At 36.4% G+C, this 14,711-nt stretch overlaps 1 long non-coding RNA gene across 3 annotated transcripts in view; it reads right to left on the bottom strand.

The window, feature by feature from the left end:
• LOC121033873 (uncharacterized) overlaps positions 1 to 14,711 on the bottom strand; it is a 74,626-nt gene that overhangs the window by 5,332 nt on the left and 54,583 nt on the right. For all 3 annotated transcript variants that reach the window (XR_005792164.1, XR_005792163.1, XR_005792165.1), the window contains exons 7-8: positions 9,005 to 9,070; positions 5,636 to 5,867 (exon numbers count right to left, since the gene is read on the bottom strand). This is a non-coding gene — a long non-coding RNA (uncharacterized LOC121033873). The remainder of the gene's footprint in view (positions 1 to 5,635; positions 5,868 to 9,004; positions 9,071 to 14,711) is intronic.

The following is a 14,711-nucleotide window of genomic DNA, read 5'->3' as shown; positions in this document are numbered from 1 at the left end:
CATGCCTAGAAACTTGGTCAGTGGAGTGTATGGTATTCTCTGGTCTACCATGGTTGAAGCAAAGATCCCTTTCCCAGCAGGGCTCCTGCCCTGGTAACTGACAAAGCTTAGTTTCTGTTCTCTTCTCTGCTCTTCTTATTTCTGTGGGCTTCCCATGGACAACCACAGTTCCTCACCTGTTGAGAGGGGTTTAGTCATTGCTCAGACATGGTAAACAGTTATGCTAGGCTCTTCTGATCTTATGTATCACAGTTTTTGACTCTCATATTGGTTCTGTAAGTTGATTCAGCCTAATGGATTTGTTTGGTGCTTAAGTTGTGTTAGGTATTGAGGGAAAAAGGTGAATGAATATTAAGCTGTTCTTGTCCTTTGAGGAGCATTATTATTCCATGTGGAGGAGACAGACTGCAAAGTAGGGCATCTCAATATGTTAAGGAGAGTCTGAGTTCACAGGGCACCATGGCACCCATTGATGTAAGAGCTTTCCCTCCACCTCCCGCTTCTCATTACAGCACGTACCGCCCATTATGTGAAAACATGGTGTTCCTGACTCACAGTCTGTAGGAGTTGTACTCTGAGTTTTACATTCTGTTTTTTTCCAGTACTGGTAATGGGGCTGTACTGAATCATTTATTTACACTTTCTTGGCCAGTTTATTTTGACATATGACATGTATTTGCTGATGGAGAAAACACATGCAGCTTGTAAGTATGGTGCAATGTTTTTCCTTTGGAAATAGAAACAAGAGAGACCTCATTGAAGTTTTACTAGCTAAATAGTTTTCTGATGTTCCTAAATGGGTCCAAAGTAGTCCTGCAGTATCCCTTCTGTGTGTATATACATGTGTACACATGCATGTTGTGAGGGATGGGAAGGATATAATAACACCTATACAATGCACTGTTTGGATAGTATTTGGGGCGAAGGAAAACAAGTGACACATTGCTAATTTGGACCCTTTTACATGTTTCTTGCCAGACTGATTTGTCTGGACTAAGCATCTATACTTTCCTTAATCCTTAGTGTTTGCTATAAAATAATTTCTTGTTCCACGCATTTTTAAATTGGTCTGGATCTAGACTCAGTCAATATTCCACATAGTGCAGGAATTGCTCTCACTTTATTGACTGGACACTGCTCGTCTAATTGTAGAGTAGCTTACTTCCTCAGACTTACTGTGCCTGTGACTCTGGCTGAGCCAGCAGCCTCACCGGTGAGCTCAGGCCTCCCCGCACGCGGTTCTCCTGACAGGTCCTTCACCTTTCCCCAAACAGTCTCTGCCCTTATATTCTTCTGGATTTCGTCCACACTGTTTATTCCGTGTGGAATAGCCTCTCTCTTCCCTTGACTCTACCTAGAGAACATGTCCTCACTTCTCAAGACCCATCTCAGATTCCGCCTGCCTGAGATGCCTCCTCCACCTTTCTGGCACAGTGTGGGGGCTCCCTGCACTGTGTTTCCACTGCACTCTATACCCACCATGGATGCGTGTAACACCCATGACTCAGTACTGTAATGACTCATTTCTGTTTTGTTCTTTTTTTTTTTTAATCAACAAAACTTTGAGCTCCATTTGGATAGGAAACTTCAAGTCATTTGACACTTCCTGATTACCCAACACAGTGCCTGCCATATACGAGAATTTCAACTGTGAACCAGATGAGTAAACTTTATAGTAATATTTAAAGAAACATCAAGAAGAGTATTATGTGGCTCTTTTCTCTTACCCATACTCAACTGTGTCAATCATCGATTAGTCCCTCTTTGGGCTTCCTTATTCTTCTTTAATATTGATTGTCATCTTTCTTTCATGTATTTGCTTTTAGTACTGCAAAGCATTAGCACTTGATGTGTTTATAGTTGCCTGGTGGTTTGATGTATTAATATTTTAAGTACTGTTGGATTTAATAGCCTCTCTTTCTCTAAACTAGACCCACCAGTGAGATAATGCTGAATGCCTTCTCACTGCTCCTGTCTCTGAGACGCTCTAGCCGTTCAATCCTGAGTGGAACCATTTTCAAGGCAGAAGTGGCTTTTTGCTATTCTGTCTAGTAATTTAAGGAATGATTTTGAATCATATTTTCCTGCCTTAGTGGTTTATATCTTCATTTTTTTGTGACCAAAATTTATGAATAAAGATCAGGACACTTAGTTTTTCTCAATCATCTTAAACTGTCATGATCCCTGTTTCCCAGTCAGAGCAAGATTTTCTTGCAAGTTGTGATGCTCACTCCACCAACTCATTCTTGTGATGGAAGAACCTTCTACACACTGAAGGGGCTTCATGCTTTCTGTTATTGTTTTTAAAGCTAGATCTTGTCAGATACCTGCCTTTTGTTCACAGAGAAGCACTGCCATTTTCTTCCAGATATAATAGGAATGAAAAATGCCTCTCCAAACAAAAACATAAAATACTTTTCTTTACATATGCTGACAAAGAATGGAGTCTCAGAAAAGATTTCCTTTTGTGATAAATTAAACTCCAATTCATGAATCTTTAAAATTATTCCTTCCTTCCTGCTGTGGACATGAATTTCTAAAGTGTGTGTGTGTGTGTGTGTGTGTGTGTGTGTGTGTGTGTGTAGACATTAATTATTGACAGAGTGAAAAGTCGAACAAACCATGGCAAAAAATTCATCTTCATAGTAATTTATATATCCACGTCTCCTTGCTTTTCCTAATTCTGTTTCCTTATTATTTTAATGGTTTCTACCTTTACTACTAATGCATGAATGTGCCTTTGCCAACTCATCTTTTTAGTTGAAAAGTAAAAGCTATGAAATACAAACACACTTTGAAGTTAATAATAATAAGCTAGTATTTATTGAATACTTTCATGTAACCAGCACTCTAGTAAGGATTACCTCATTTTGGTCATGAATTATAATCAAAATGGAAACACTAAATGAAATCCTTAAAAGCAAAGTAGAAGCAGTACATTTATAAACCATAGAAATACCCTGATAATTTCTTTTGTCCTTACATAAGCGCAGCCCTCAGTCTGTATTTGATCTTCAGTTACCACAGACAAATTCATCTCACTCTCTTTTCTTGCTTTCATTTTAGTCAGAGAACATTAAAGAAATAGTATTTCTGGGGTACTGTGCCATTCGGGCATTCTTAGTGTATCAGTGCGTCACATACACTCAGGGGAGTTGTGAATAGTTACAGGAAATGAAACCTACAGAAATGAGGACCCATTTACGTACCTTACTGTTAACTATTTTAACTCTGAAAATAGGCAGTATTTTTTTTAGAGGTTTTTAAGTTTCCAGTATAATTAACATATAGTGTTAAATTAGTTTCAGGTGTACGATATAGTGATTCAACCATTCCATACCTTACTGAGTGCTCATCACAATAAGTGTAGTCTTAATCCCCTTCACCTGTTTCACCCATCCCCCCACCCACCTCCCTTCTCTTACCAACAAAACAAAATCAGTTTGTTCTCTATAGTTGAGCTTATTTTTTTGTTTGTCTCTTTTTTTCTTGTTCATCTGTTTTGTTTCTTAAATTCCACATATGCGTGAGATCATATGGTATTTGTCTTTCTCTGATTGACTTATTGCACTTAGCATAATACACTCAGTTCCATCCATGTTGTTGCAAATGGCAAGATTTCATTCTTTTTTATGGCTGAGTAATATTCCATTGTATGTAAATACCAGTTCTTTATCCATTCATCTATCGATGGGACACTGGGGTTGCTTCCATACTCTGGCTATTGTAAATAATGCTGGAATAAACATAGGGGTGAATATATCTTTTTGTATTAGTGTTTTCATATTCTTTGGGTAAATACCCAGTAGTGTGATTATTGGATCATAGGGTACTTCTATGTTTAATTTTTTTGAGGAAACTCCACATTTTTTTCCATAATAGCTGCACAATTTGCATTCTCACCAACAGTGCACGAGTGTTCCTTTCACTCCACATCCTCACCAACACTTTTTGTTTCTTATGTTTTTGATGTTAGCCATTCTGACAGGTGTGAGATGATATCTAATTCTAGTTTTGATTTGCGCTTCCCTGATCATGAGTAATGTTGAGAATCTTTTCATGTGTCAAAACAGGCAGTATTAAATTCGTACTTTGCTGTATTCAGTCAGTCTAATGTAGCAAGTTAATTATTTTTAATTTTTTGGTAGTAAATAATAGCAAAAGAAGAAACAAAGAGATGTAAAAATATCTTCTCTCAAGGACTTTGAGAAACCAAAGTGATCTTATACTTTAGAGAAAAAGTGATTTTACAGAGTTGGAAGTAAAACCCAGGAAGATTCAATATCCTGCCCAAAGTCACAGAACCAGTTAGCAATGAGTAAGGTGAAACCCACATCTACTGTCTCCTGTGCAATCCTCTCTTGACCACAGAGAATATCTTTTCTAGAATTTCTCCCTTTCCTTTTGATTTCCTTATCCCTTTTATTTTATTTTATTTTATTTTTTATTTTTGTAACAACATGATACTTTTTATTACTCTTTCCTCTGCTTCAAATTTGTCTTGCTGGTTTCTCTATACCCTCTTGCCTTTGCCTTCTTTTCTTGGTTTATAAAAAGTTTTACTTCCCCTGCAGAATTTCTTTGTTTTTATCCTTTTAATGATTTTAAATTACCTCTTACTTTTACTATTTTCACTCAGAGACTCCGAGAAGGGATTAGAAATTTTGAGATGTTGGATGTCAACTGTCCAAATTAAATTAGCCAAAATAACAACAACCAAAAGCCAATAATGAAGAAAAATGCTGTTTAGCCAAGTATGTTCATCTTAGGTTTGTATTTGCTATTTTTTTTTAATAGTACAGCTGTTGCAGCTGAATCCTGTATGTTGAAATTTGGATGGTTTTCATTTTGGAAGATAGTAATAAATCTGAGAGTAGAATAGTTATTCTAATAAAAATGTTTTTTTTTTAAAAAAGTACATATTTACACAGGAGAGAAAATAAATGCAGTGTTATTGGTTATTTATTGCTTTTAATTCACAATTTAGCAGCTACTTACCACACAATCTTATATTTATTCTCTGGTTATTTTATGTTGGCTCCATTTTCCAAGTAGAGTGCCATAAGACTACTGTGCCCAGTTTATATGCTAATTTTAAGTTTCAAATGTGCTTGTATTGTGTATATGCATTAAAAAAAAGACATATATCTGCTCAAATAAACTCCATTTCCTGCCTTGTCTGAATCACATGTCAGGATCAAGTTCAAATAAGAGGGCAGACACTGACCCATATGCCCCCTTGACTGAAGAAGTAGAAAGTGTTGTACACACAAAAACTGAGAAATGGTAAGATACCCTTTATCTTTCTCTTATCTCCCCATGGTGATCTCCTTTGACCTTCACCAGTGACCTGCACATGTGAGGCCTGCGATGTAACACAGTAAGGTTAAGATAGGAGAAGTATAAAGGGAGGCTTGGGAGAGACCTGTTATGAGCACAGGCACCTTGGCATTTTAGTAACTATCACCATTGCCATTAAAATGCAATGGTTTGTTCAAGCTGCCTTGAAAAAATTTTAAAAACATACAAAAACATTTAAAGGCATTTAAAAGCCTTTCATCTGTGTATGCATGTGTATTTAGTTATTTTGTTTGGCCCAAAGAGGATTAAAGAGACCAAGGGAATGTTCACTCACCGTTTCCAACTTTGCCGTTTTGCAGCAAAGTGTCATTTCTGATCACTGGTTTAGTTAAACATGTGCACAGAGCACGTAATTGTTGTCCAGGTTGATCTGAACAACACTGCTCCAAATTTCTGGCAGGAGTAATGATCAGAACACAACATTCATGAGAAATTAGACTTGGCCCACAACATACTCAGTGCACAAAGGAATCCAGGCAGTGGGTCTAGTAAAAATGAGGAAGTGGCTGTAAAAGAAATGTCACATATTCACCTCTCTTTGTATTCTTTTCGATGGTGATTTTTATAGAAATTTTATTCTGTTTCCTATCCACCTGCCTTTAATAATGTGTTTTCCCCTCTTAATTGTTCATTCAAATCTGCACTACAATTGAGTTACAGAATGAATACAGAAGCATCTAAAGGCCCTGGCTGGGAAAACAGAATTTAAAAAGATAAAGTAAATAAAGAAGACTACATTGTCTACCACTCCAGTCCAAAATGGTTTCTCCCTTCCTTGTCTTCTGTAATGTTTTAATCTGTCCTGCTATATCAGTCCTGATTGTCTGCTCTACCATATTTATGTCAGTTCAAAAGACAGAATAGTATATAATCAAATAAATTAGTTGTCTGTAAACTATCAAGTATCGCTGCATAGGCAGTGTATTTAAACTTATTTTATATGTTACTTCCGGTTCTCAATTTATGTCATAATTACTCTAAAAATTTTCTCTTACCTAGCCTCATGCTGGACAAAAGGAGGGTCTATATTATTGACTCACTTAATAATCATTAATTATAATTTTTGAAAATTATTCTCAACCACTGAAGAGCACACTGACTCAAGGCTAATATTCTTCAACGATAATCCCATTAAAGCCAGTAGCTTCTGAGAGAAACCTTCAATTGGAAAAAGAGTTTAGTTTCCTTTATTCCTAAATACATGTTTCCTTTCCCTTTTGAATAAATCAGGTAGATTTTTCCATTTGAAAATAATGATTATTTCTACATTGGTACAAAGTTCTAGATGTACCAAAAGCCTTTAATAAAAAGAAAACAATTAAAAAATTGACTCTCATGACTATTAGTAATCCATTAACAGTAATCTCCTTGAAGATAGAGACTCTCAGGTATTATTTTTGAATTGTTTTCAGCACATAACAAGTGATGTTATAGAGGCTTCATTAAGGCATGTTGAATAAATGAATAGAGAGGTTTGATACTAGGGGAGTACATCTGTGACCGGCAGACCTTGGCTGTAACTATTGCTACCAAAGGAGAATTAACAGCATGAAAGGTATCTCATGATCAAATGAAAAATAGCATGAAAATGCCTTTTAATTTAGGAGTCATACTCCTGGGCTAATCACTGAGCATGAAGTTGTCTATAAAAGGGACACTTCCTATGAAAATGATTTGTTAACATTCATTTCATGATGGAGGTTTTACCACACGATACCTAGGTTTGCTCTGATAAGGATATCCAGTTGGAATTGCTACCTTATTTATATGTTATGTTAATAAGGGAAATGTGTCTAAATTAATTGGGAAAGATAAAGCACATGCAAAGCAGAGAATGAAGAAACATCAGTGATAGAAGGAAAAAATCTGTAACCAGAGATAAAGAATTTCTTGATATTAAACCCAATAAAAAACACTTAAAAGGAAATGCACCATGTGCAAACCTCCGTCAGTTATCTGTCTCCTTTGCTGAATCCAGCTCCTTTTCCTCCTCTGTACTCGTCTCCCATGGTTTCTACTCCTCCCACAGTGTGCTCTATTTATCCCATTATTCACTGAAGCCACGGCTGGAGTTTGAGTGCAAGGCCATATTTGCAACTCTATGCAGATTTCTGTTTTAACATCCTATTTTCATTTCAAATTTAAGAACAGAACATCTGAACCCACTCACTTTAAAATAACTTTTGCCTAACTTCCTTATTTTCTTCTTCATTTAGTCACCTATTAGGGGAACTTGATCTTCTTTTATTTGCTACAACCAAATTTGCTCTGAAGCATGTATTTTTTAAAACATGTATGGAGAATTTGTAAGAAAAGGGCACATTTACAAGGGTTTTACTCCCTCGTAGCAGTAAAGCTAACCAACAGAACTAAAAAAAAGAGCAATAAAAATGATCTCTATTGACTTTTAGAAAGGTCTTAACCTCATACTACAAATCCAACAGTTATTATCAAGACACAAGTTCAATCTAATGTATACAAAACACTAGTTTCTCAACACAGTGCAGCAAGTGTCATTAAGGTGTTGCAGAAATTAAGTGAAATTCAGGTGTTGCAGAAATAAGCAAACAAATATGAAAGCCGCCAATAATGTCCACCAGTTAGAGAGGCATGGGCTATATGCATGAATAAACTGTGGGAAAGAACCGAAATATTTTGTCTTGAGCCAATTCTTCAACTGCAGCTCAGCCACAATTGAGGAAAACCTCGAGGCTAAGCAGCTTCTTACTTGATGGGCTACAATTTGGAAGCAGGTCTACTGTGAAACAAACTGCAGACAACAAATGACCAAATACTCAAGGACCTAAAATCAGAAGCACAGAATGTCCTTCTGGTTGACTTTTCATCCTGGGTAAACACACTGAAGCAGGAGAACACCTCTTCCCAGCAACACCGTATGTGCTGTTGTGGTACCAGCTGGGTCTTCAGCCAGGCTTACTGGATGTGGAGATTGAGCTCCAACAAATTTTGAGACAAACAGCAGAAAAAAATCTCTTCTGCCTAAGTCCCACCTCCCTTCCTTTGGTTCTCAGGAAAATGAATGAACATATGCCAACAACACTCAAACCTCCATGATGTTGTTTGTGAAGAGGAAGGTCTGAGGGGGTTAGAGAGATGTCTCCCACACTAGTTTAGGGAAAATAGCAGAATGGCAGATCTGTACCCCGCCAAAGGTAAGAAAATTATATGAGAGGAAGGATCATGTTGCTTTTGTCCATTAGTCTATGGCCAATACCTCTGGCAGTACCTGCTACAGAAGGGGCTCAATAAGGATTTGATTAAAAAAAATGATCATTGCAGAAGGTAGGAGTATGGATGTTGAAGTCAGAGATGGTTAGGAGACTTAGACTGGCAACTTTTTGGCTTTGTGTCTTTGGGAAAGTTATATAAATTCATGTAATAATAACACCTATCTCACTGTGGGAATTAAAAGACATAATATATTTAAAGTGTTTAGCACATGACTCTGCTGGTTATCCCAGCTTGGTCCTCCAGCTTGGCTTGCTAGTAACACTATTTTCTACTCTTACCATTTGAGGCCTACAGAGTGGTAAGGGTTCTCCACCATTGAGGATCTTTGGGCTCCTCAACATCCCTTACTGGTTTCTTTAATCCCAACCACAACACTGTAAGGTTTACTTACATGAAAGTTTCTTCAATCTTCTGAATTGGATTTTGCTTCCTGATAGTATTTTGAGTGATATAGGGCCTAGAAAAGAGTAATAATGAGAAAGGATGAACTTCTGGTGGTGGTGTTGGTAAGTGGTATTAGTAATGGTCTTAGCAGTAGTAATCAGAGTAGTAGAGCAATAAGAATAGTGGCAACTGTCATTGTTACTGTTGAAGGGCAGAAAGTCTCAAAGTATGACAGAAAAACTGCTACAGCAAACAAACACAAACAAACAATCTAAAATCTATCTTGTATTCCCTAAGAAGAGAGACAACTTTAGACAGTAACAATTTTGCATTATCAAGAAAATGAAAGAAAATGTGGAATTTTTTGATACAAGCTATTAAAAATATTGATATAGGGGCACCTGTGTGGCTCAGTTGGTTAAGCATCCAACTTTGGCTCAGGTCATGATCTGATGATTCGTGAGTTCAAGCCCCACGTCAGGCTCTGTGCTAACAGAGCCTGGAGCCCACTTCAGATTCTGTATCTTCCTCTCTCTCTGCCCCTCCCCTGCTCATGTTCTGTCTTTCTCTCTCTCAAAAATAAATAAACATTAAAAAAATTTTTTTAAGCTTTTGATATAAAATGATTAACTGATGTATTAACTAAAAATAACAGTACTAATAAAGGAAATAATGTAGAAAATTAATGTTGTTACAAAATATTAGAATAAATTTTAAACTAGAACACGTATTAGTAATCTAAGAAATAGGATCGGTAACATACTTGAGAACTTAATTTAAAAAATTCCAAAGAAGCGGTGCCTGGGTGGCTCAGTCAGTTGAGCGTCCAACTTCAGCTCAGGTCACGATCTGACAGTTCGTGGGTTTGAGCCCCCTGTTGGGCTCTGTGCTGACAGCTTGTTCAGAGCCTGGAGCCTGCTTCAGATGCTGTGTCTCCTCTCTCTAACCCCCCCCCCCCACTTGTGCTCTGTCTCTTTCTGTCTCTCAAACATAAATAAAAGTTAAAAAAAATTTTTTTTTTAGTTCCAAGGAAAAATTTTTTAAATGAGGACTGTTAAATAGATATTAGAATCCAATATGTGGATAGTTGATTTTCTGAAAAAGAGAACAGAAAGAGTATTCAAAGAAATATTAGAATAAAAATACTTTAATGAAATGGCATCGTCCTATAATTCAGAAAGTTTCATTGCCCATGAAAAAGAGAAAGAGATGAGACAGAGACAGAGAGAAAAAGGAGATAGAAAAAGGGGGAAAGGTTATCCTGGTGAATTAGTGATCTTCAGTTATGTAAAAATATTATTCATTATGCAGGCAAATAAGTAAGTTTACTTATCGGGCTTCTCATTAGAAGTTTTGGATAAAAGAAAGCAGTAGAGCAGTATTATTAAAAAGTATTGAATATAAAATTGTGAACCAAGAATTAAATATTTAATCAAGTTTTTCATATGTTAAAGCTTAGAAAAATAGACTCAATAATTTAAAAAGTCCATTTGAATATTACTCGACAATCAAAAAGAAGGAAATGTTGCCATTTGCAACAATGTGGATGGAACTAGAGTGTATAGTGCTAAGCGAAATAAGTCAGTCAGAGAAAGATAAATATCATATGACTTCACTCATATGTGGAATTGAAGAAACAAAACAGATGAACACAGGGGAAGGGAAGTAAAAATAAGATAAAAACAGAGAGGGAAACAAACCATAAGAGATTCATAAGTACAGAGAATAAACTGAAGTTTGTTTGAGGGGTGTTCGGTGGGGGGATGGACTAAATAGGTGATGGGCATTAAGGAGAGCACTTGTTGAGGATATCAATGACACAGTCACAGGGGTATAGAAAAACAAACATAGATTATATAGCAAATTACAGAAAACAAAAGAAATAAAAATAAGCTGGAGGATGTGAAACCAAATATGATTATTCAGGGGCACCTGGGTGGCTCAGTTGTTCAAGCATCTGACTCTTGATTTTGGCTCAGGTCATGATCTCACGGATCGTGGGATAGAGCCCAGAGCCCCATGTTGGTTTCTGCACTGACAGTGTCGAGCCTGCTTGGAATTTTCTCTATCTCCCTCTCTTTCTATCCTTATCCTGCTTGTATGCATATGTGCACGTGCTCTCCCGAAATAAATAAATAAAATTTTAAAAAATATGACTGTTCAGTAATAATTACAAATAAAATAGTGTTTTAGGAGGGGGCGCCTGGGTGACTCAGCTGGTGAAGCATCCGACTTCGGCTCTGAGGTCATTCATGGTCTCACAACTTGTGAGTTCGAGCCCTGCACTGGGCTCTGTGCTGACAGTCAGAGCCTGGAGCCTGCTTCAGATTCTATGTCTCCCCCCTCTCCCTGGCTCTTCTCTGACTCATGCTCTGTCTCTATCTCTCTCAAAAATGAATAGACATTTAAAAACGTTTAAAAATAGACTTTTAGGAGAAAATGATTCTATTCAAAAAACTTAAAATGATGTGCAATCCACAAAAGAGATACTGAAAATATGTGTTTCAGAAAGTTTGAAAATAAATAATGATCCAAAGAAAAATCAACAGAAAACTAGTAGGAATAATGTTAAATTCAACAACTTACTTATGATGTGCCTTGACATAGTTTTCTTCATGTTTCTTCTTCCTGGGATTCATTGAGCTTTCTGAATCTTGGGTTTGCAGTTTTCATCAAATTTGGAATTTTTTGACTATTATTTCATCAAATATTTTATTATGTTCCCCCTTTTTCCCAGGACTGAAAACATGCATCTTAGGCTGTATAATATAGACTCATACTTCACTGAGGCTCTAACTTTTGTTGTCTTTCTTTCCTCCATTTCATTTTGGTAGTTTCTATCACCTTGTCTGCAAGTTCCCCCACTTTTCTTCTGCAGTTTCTAATCTATAATCACAGTATCATTTTTCATCTCTAGAATTTTGATTTGAATGTTTTTTATATCCCTCATTCTTCTCCTCATATGTTCATATGGGGAATTTAAAAAACATGTTTTAATGCTCTTATTGAATTGTATTACTTATGTCATTTTAGGGTCTGTTCTATTGACTTCCTCCCTCCTAACTATGGAGCATATTTTGTTGCCACTTTGCATGCATGTTAAGTTTTGACTGTATGCTGGATATTGGTTCCTTTCTATCTCCTGTGCTGCATCTCTCCCTCTTTTGGTATGGGGGATTTTTTCTGGGACTCACTAAGTTACTTGGAAACAATCGATCCTTTCATAACCTGCCTTTAAAGTTTGTTAGAGCAGGTCCTGGACAGCCTTTAGTCTAGAGCTAATTTGGCTGCTGAGGCAATGCTTTCCTGAGGACTGACAGATGCTCTCTGTAGAGGAGGCCTTTCCACTTGGCTGGTGGGAGCACAAATTATGTTTGGCCCTGTGTGAGCTCTGGGGATTGTTCTGCTCATTCCTTTCCAGTGGGTCTTTCCTAAGTCTTGGGCTGTTTTCTTATACACAGGTGCATACCAACACTGAGCCAAAAACTTGGGGGATCCTTCAGCAAATCTCCCAGACCATCTCTGCATCTTCCTCCTTCTGGTTCTCTGCTGTGAACACTCTATTCATGTTGGCTTTCATGAACTGCATACTGTTTCTTCAACTCAGCAAGGCTGCTGGGCTCTGGGTTTGTCTTCTTTCTGGTACCATCCAGAAACTTGCTATAAGCTGGAGCACTCATAGGTCTAAATTCACTTGTTTTCCTTCTCTTACAAATCACTATCCTGTGTTGTTTGTTGTTCAATGTCTGAAAACTATTGCTTCACATATTAGGTATGGTTTTATAATGGTACAACATGGGAGATCAGTCCCCATTCCTGTTATTCTACCATGTACAGATGGATATGTCCTCATGCTAAAATCAGACAAATTTGAATTCAAGACAAAAAGCATTAAAATGGACAGTTATTTTTGTTACCGTTATAATCCATATGAAAGCATAATTGCCTTATACCTTTTGCACAGAATTAATTCTTTCATCTATTGCACAAATTTTGACTATCTATCATGTGCCAACACTTTTCTGTTACTGGACAATTTAAAAGGGGAGTCAATATTCCTACTCTCAAAAAGCTTCTAATGGAACACAGAAAGATATTAATAAATAAACACCTCCAGATAAAATGATCAATAGTGAATGTTGTAGAGAGAAGTAAAGTTGGGTGATATAATAAGTATCTATCAGATCAGAGCTTCCTGAGACATTGGTAATTTCACCTAAGATCCGAGTAACAAGAAGGAAACCACAATGCACAAAACAGGAAGAGGAACATTCTGGAAAGTGGGAATAGTACCCACACTCTATTTATGTGAGTGAGCTTGTCTTATCTGAGGAAGAGAGAGAAGGCCAGTGTGGCTAGAGGGTGCTGGGGAAAGGGAAGGATACGGTCACCGAGAGACAGGCTCAAGCCAAACCTGTATACTTTGTGAGCATATCAAAGTGTGCATTTATTCTATGTGGAGTTTGGATGGAAAGCCGTTGGGAGATTTTAAGCAGAGGAGCAGGGGAGTTCATTCTGACTTCCATGTGAGATTCAAGAATGGAATCAGAAGATTACTGGAGGGTTGATTTCAGTAATCTATGAAGGAGATAGCTGGCTTGGACTAGAGTAGTGTTAGTAGAGAGATTGGGAAGTGGATGGATTTGCAATTTGTATGGAGGTAGATTTAACAAGTCTTACTATTGAATTGGATGAGGAAACCCTTTTAATTTTTGGTTTGAGTAACTGACTTTGTGGTCTTACCACTTATTTATAGAGAGAAGAATGAAAGACAATCTAATTGGGGGATATAAAATAAAAACAACAACATAAAAAATGAGAAACAGAGACACACACCAAAAGAAAAACTTTAAAACACTTCAATTTTCCACTGACCAAGAAGAGAAAAGTAAAAATATAAAAAAAGACCAGGTTCGGAGTAATAGAAATATGTATTTAACCTTATATCATTTTAAAAGAGAATATACTTTTGTTCCAAGGCTCATGAGGCATTTACATAAATTATCTGTGTATTAGGCATGAAAGGAAATGTCAAAAAATTCTAATATATGGAAATAGTAGAGACCAATTTTACTATAGTACAATAAAATTAGAAATAAATTAGGAAATTCAAATAGAATTAAAATGAATACTCAAATACTTGGAAATTTAAAAGTATGATTTAGAAAATAATTCTTGGGTCAAAAAGGAGCACAAAACTACAATGTAAAAAGAAAAAAAATATTGTTAAAAATCTACATAATACATATAATGAATCCAAAGATGTGCTCAGGAAAACTGATAGCTTTAAACTTTTTCATTACTAAATAAGAAAAATAAATAAATCAGTACTCAACCCCCCAAACAGAAAATGGCCAACCAAATAGGTACATGAAAAACACTGTAGGGAAGTAACCGTACCAGAAAGAAAGACCTAAAATGAATGAAATGATAAATCCAAGGGTAGTTTATTAGAAATGCCAAAAATACATGAATTATGAGCCAGAAGAAAAATAAGAAAACAAACTTATACCATATTAGAAAAGGTATTAACAAATGAAAACATACGCTATGCACAACATTATAATGAGTGAGAAAATTTGGTCTAAACATACCCATTTCTAGGAAAATATAAAATATGAAACTTGAGCCAAGAAGAAAAATAAAAGGAGAAATTTATAGAATAGCTTTCTTTTATGTCTCCAAGCCACAGATAAGTTCTAGGTGATATATAC

The sequence above is a fragment of the Herpailurus yagouaroundi genome, unplaced genomic scaffold (genome assembly GCF_014898765.1).
Source record: "Herpailurus yagouaroundi ecotype Mexico unplaced genomic scaffold, PumYag 159, whole genome shotgun sequence".
Lineage (NCBI taxonomy): Eukaryota > Metazoa > Chordata > Mammalia > Carnivora > Felidae > Herpailurus > Herpailurus yagouaroundi.
This window is presented reverse-complemented; position numbering and strand designations above follow the sequence as displayed.